The sequence below is a fragment of the Ochlerotatus camptorhynchus genome, unplaced genomic scaffold, assembly GCF_037179485.1.
Source record: "Ochlerotatus camptorhynchus isolate MF236.1 unplaced genomic scaffold, CSIRO-AGI_Acam_v1.1 ptg000203l, whole genome shotgun sequence".
NCBI classification, from domain to species: Eukaryota; Metazoa; Arthropoda; class Insecta; order Diptera; family Culicidae; genus Ochlerotatus; species Ochlerotatus camptorhynchus.
In genome coordinates, this window is record NW_027040693.1 from 98,218 (window position 1) to 104,217 (window position 6,000).

The window sequence follows — 6,000 nt, forward strand, 5'->3', positions numbered from 1 at the left end:
TTTCACCCATCAATGACAGACCTGCAGACGATTTTCGATTGAAAGAAAGTTGGTGCATGCTTTGGTTGTGGTCCAGAAGGGGGGGGGGCGATAAACGTTGATGTCTGCCGAACTGTTAAAATGGAACGTGTCACGCTGCCTAATTGAACGGTAACCGCACTCGTGTGAATGTATGCTGCTGGTCGATCGATGACATCTGGAGGAAGCGGAGCGAAACGATTGCTCTATCACATGCAAACAGCATCGATCTGATTAGCGCAAGTCAGTCGTTGACTTTAAGAAAATCTTCACTTTTCTAACCGAGCGGCTATCAGTGTTTGCAATTCAATTTCAAGCTTTAAGAAGATATATGATTTTGCATTTCGATATCAGGGTGGACTGAACGGGATGGCTTGCGGCATTTTGGTAAGAGCGGTCGACAGGAAGTGCGGTCAGTGGGTGAAATGAAATTTTGATCAAATTGGTTTGTGTCAAGCGGAAAAAAGAAGCTCTGCGGTCATCCAATTTTCCAATAATTTTAAATTGAGGTTGGATTTTTTTTTAATTCCTCGAATAAACCTCAAGAAATCATTTTAATTACGGTTCCGTAAAGCTAACACGATTTAGTCGTGACAAAAAACGATCCATCACGCATATAAAAAATAACAGCTCATCATGATAAACCAGATAATAAATATCCCAAGTAATTTCTTATTAACACCCCATACATAACCCCCGTACGCCCCAACCAGCTCGAAAAACTTGCCGTGATCCGTAATCGTAAGAGTATATCACTTCATGCTACACTCGTCACTCTACCCGTCAGCCAGTCAGCAGCAGCCAATGTGAAACCCTTTGTAGGTAGGACTCCACTTCATCCGAAACTTTGTCGCCGTACTTTGATACACGCCAAGTCACCGAACGAGCGAACAGTCGAAACCAGCCGTATCGTTATCCATTATATCCATCCGCACAACACACTCACACACGCACTCAAGAAAGTTCTACTCATTTTCCGAGAAATTTCCACCCACCACCACATTGTATCATCGTGGGAAGCCAGCGTAAGATCGCGAGCCAGCCATCCACCCAGCACTAACGGTGCCATCGCCGTCATCGCCGTGTCGTACGATGATTGCAAGTTAGACTGTGACGAGCGGAACGTTCTACTTCTGGTTCTGGTTCTGGTTCTGGTTCAGCTTCCAGGCGACGCGAGAAAGAGTGAAAAAGGTTAACTCGCTCGAGTTGGTTCTGCAAACGACGGCATCGTCAAAACGAAACGAGCAAACCAAGTTGTTGGTGTTTCGTGTCGTTCTCGTCTTGATGATATACTAGCTGCTAGGTAGTAGAGCCTGGTGTCAACCTGCCGTGTTGGAACGGGAGCAGCAGCAGTGGCAGTCCGTTGACTTGATTATTTGCTGTGCGTGAGATGAAATCCGATGCCAGCGTTATATTTACCCATTTGCTGATGGCTATTCATCAGCAGTAGCAACCTTGTAAAGCAGGTTAGGGGTAAACTAGTAAAAGTAAGGACTGCAAGAAGGTACACGCTTTAGATTTCTCGGAGAAAAGATTTTTCGCCAGCAAAACTGCGTTTGGAAAGGTACACGCAAAACAAATTTCTCTTACATCCAACGTAAGGTGTCCAACCTTACATCCTCTGCTTATGTTTCATACTACTAATTTAATAGTAGATATTACAATAGACTACACGGCCGATGAGTTCAACCCAAATTTGAGTTCAGTTGAATTATAATCGTAAAAGGTGCAGGAACTCAGCGATGAGTAAATTTGCCTCATGCCTGTGGAAAACCTAAAAAATCTGGCGGAAAATGAGGAAAATTGACGAAAACTTTACTCAGTCTTGGAGTAGTACCAATAGGCTGAGAGAATCCAATCTTTACTTTTCCTGTATTCAGAATGTTTTTCCTGTATAAACCTGGAAAGAGTAAACTGAACTGAAACTTGAGTCGATCTCATTCGCCGTGTACACCGCACAAATAGTTCTGTACGAAATGCATTATTTCGTATAAAACCTTCACGAGATGATTTAAAGAAGGTGTAAAATCTCACTGGACCTATTTATCTACGCTTCGCATGAGCATCTGGTGAAACATTCCTTTCACGTCCGTACAAACAGTTAAGGGCCACCCACATTAGATCCGTTTGCGTTGCTTTGACGTAAATTTGACAGTTAGACAATAGATTTAGCTGTCACTTTGCCGCAACCCGTCCGATCCGGATCTAATGTGCGTGGGCCTTTATTCTTCGTTCTCTAAAACCAGTAAGAACCGACTTCAAGGGTACAAGCAGGTCAGGCCCTAGGCAAGTAAGAGAGGTGACACAGTCGGAAGAAGTGTTAGTTTGTTTACTAAAATGAACCATGCCCATTTTGTTATGGCATGTTTGCTATAAGAAATGCTCCTCGTGTTTATTAGCGAAATTCACACCAAAGATTGATTAATTGCGTAGGAAATCAGTTTGGCACAGCATTTGTGACCAGCATACATCTTCCGGTCGTATGAAACAGGTCAAAAACTGTCCAAATCCGCAGATGAAAATTTTTGTTTTGAATTTCTGTATGGCAAAATAGTGAACTTTTCGTGAACATTAACGGCAAAGAACTCACCAACACTGGGAGACCGTGAGTTCCTGCCCACCTGTCATTTCCCATCTCGGGTCAGGCCCCTTAATCAGCATCGTGTTCAAGCTCAAACCATTCTAGATAAACATTTCAAAAGGTTCTATCTGCATTCATCGGTTCTCTTCATCGACTATCTCTTTCGTTAATAACTCAATTTCAAAAGCATTCCTTGCTGTGTTCAAAGTTCTAAGCTGTGTGGCAAAAAGAGCACGGCATACGTTTGCGTAGGCGTGGTTATCAAAAGAGGAAGTCGATGAAGAGAATCGATCAAGGCAGATAGGACCTTTTGAAATGTCCATCGAGCATTCACTTTTGTGGCTGCGTCATAGAAGATGCGGAGTTTGCCTTGCTTTAAAGGATTGATGAGCACACCTAGTGGCAAATACCAAACTTTTCTAGGATCCACCGCTTGGGAATTGTCAATCTCATGACGATAAACTATGTAAAAAAAGGAAGAGGTTGTATCTAAAACACACTTTTTTTTTTGTCCTTCGACTTTACTTAGCGACAAAAGGTCTAAAGGTTAGAAGGTCAATATTCAAAAAGATCGAAATTACAAAATGTTGAAAGGGACAAAAGGTCGCAAACGACAATAGGTCCAAAGGAAAAAAAAGGTAGAAAGGGACAAAAGGATGAAAATATATGGAGCAACAGCGATTCAATACAATAATAATTTTAATCAAAGTAAATGTATTTACGACAATTTAACTGAAAACCATTTATATTTCTAATAGAACCATCAAATTATTGTTTATAGCATAAGATATGGCTTCATTAAAATTTACTCTCATTCTTAAAAAATTGTACATTGCGAATGGGCGGTCACTATTAATTTAATATGACCATCCAATCCCATTCAGGCTAAGGCCTTGTTGTCCTCTGCTGTCCGAAGAAGTCGTCTCCACTCTACTCGATCCATGGCCACACTTAGCCAGCCTCGTAGTCTGCGAAGGGTCCGCAGGTCGCCTTCTACTTGGTCGATCCACCTTGCCCGCTGTGCGCCTCTTCTTCTTGTTCCTGTTGGGTCGCTTTCGAGAACCATTTTCACTGGGTCGTCGTGCGGCATTTTTACGACGTGCCCAGCCCACCGTAGTCGACCAATTTTTGCAATGTGGACGGTGGACGCTTCTCCCAGTAGCTGGAGCAATTCGTGGTTCATTCGCCTCCTCCACGTTCCGTCATCGACCTGCACTCCACCGCAGATGGTACACAACACCTTCCGTGCGAAAACACCAAGGGCGCGTTGGTCCTCCACGAGCATAGTCCAGGTCTCGTGGCCGTAGAGGACCACCGGTCTAATCAGCGTCTTGTAGACAGTCAATTTCGTGCGGCGGCGAATTTTATTCGACCGGAGCGTCCTCCGGAGTCCAAAGTAGGCACGATTCCCTGCCATAATGCGTCTTTGAATTTCTCTGCTGGTATCATTTTCGGCAGACACCAGTGAGCCCAAATACACGAACTCATGGACCAGCTCGATTTCGTCCCCGTCAATTTGAACTCGGGGTGGTAGGCTAACATTGTCTTCCCTAGAACCTCTATCTTTCATGTATTTTGTCTTTGATGCGTTGATGGCAAGTCCAATCCGCCTAGCTTCAGCCTTCAGTCTGATGAACGTTTCTGCCATCATCTCAAAGTTCCGTGCCGTAATGTCAATTTCATCGGCGAAGCCAAGGAGCTGGATGGACTTCCTGAATATCGTGCCACTCGTGTCTATCCCAGCTCTTCTGATCACACCTTCTAACGCGATGTTGAACAGTAGACACTCGACTCGAGAGTGTCCCCGATACTCGAACAACGCACATCACGTCAGTTTATCCGGAATTCCGTACTCGTGCATAATCTGCCATAGCTGATCTCGATCGATTGTGTCGTATGCGGATTTGAAATCGATGAACAAATGATGTGTGGGCACGTTGCATTCGCGGTGATTAAATTTACGGTCACCATTAATTTGGTTCATTGTGAGATTTCACTGATTCTTAGTTAGTCTAAGCTAAGAAAAGCTAAGCATAAAGGAATATTCAAGTGGACAGATTTTGAAAATTGTTCAAGATCAGATTAAAAAAAAATAAGGGTTGAGTCCCAAACATGACCGCATTATTGATGTAGGAATCAGTCCGCATCGTGCTCCCTTGCCGTGCGGATCAATTTTTCTTTTTGCTGAACGAAGTGCTACTATATACCTGTAAATTTACTACCTTTTTCGACTCTTATTCCTTTTCGATACTTGTTTGGACCCTACCCGAGGTAATCCTTCTTGGAAAATTCCTCTTCGATCCTTCAGATTCTGATAGTAATCTGTAATCTGCTTCGAAGTCGATTTGGATAAAAAAAAAATTATTACCGCCATGGCGCCTAAGTGCAAAAGAAAAGGGATATTTTTATTGCAGAACAACTCGGCCTAACCGAAGAACAAGTTTTGCGTATTCAATGCAGCAGAACCTCTAGTTGTGCCTTTGTGAAAGTGTGTGATCTTGAACTGGCCCAAAGAGTGGTTGAAGAACACGACAATCAGCATGAGATAGTGCTCGATGGGAAGACATACAAACTGCCAATTCGTATGGAAGATGTTGCAGTGGAAGTGAAGCTGTACGACCTCACCGAGAATATCGCAAAGCAACAAATCGAGGATTTTCTCAGTGCATATGGTGAAATACTGCACACCTATGAACAAACGTGGGACGGGAAATACAGATTCCCAGGGAAACCAACGAGAGTCTGGATCTCTCGAATGTTAGTCAAAGAAAACGTTCCGTCTTACATTAAGATTGACGGAGAAACCACATACACACTTAGATTTTTTTGCCGAGATGGGCACCACCGAGCAGCTCGGCATTTTATTTCGCTGAAAATTCAGCAAAAAATATGTTTGTTAGCTGAGATCTCGGCAAAATTCCCGTTTGTTAGCTGAATCTCGGCAAGTTTTTCACTGAGAACCAGCAAAATAAAATGCCGAGCTGCTCGGTGGTGCCCATCTCGGCGAAAAAATCTAAGTGTGTACGTTCCCTACTATGGGCAACACCAGACATGTCGTTACTGCGAAAAGTTCGTTCACAATGGGGCGTCTTGCGTGCAGAATAAGAAGCTGCTCATCCAAAAACTGTCTGCAGACAAGTCCAATCATCAATCCTATGCCAAAGCCACCAAACAAAAGCCCAAACTTGGACAAAAGAAGGATTCAAGCTTGGCAGCACCAGCAGTCAGTTTCGTCAACCTCTGCCACTAAGTCAACGACTTCTATCTCTGGTGCATCGGCTCCAAACACGCGAGCTCAAGCAGCAACCAAAGCAGCGGCAGCAGCAGTAGTGGTACCCAAGCAACCAATTGTTGTACTACAACCGTTACCTCCAGGGAATTTCAAAAAAACCAACCAGAGT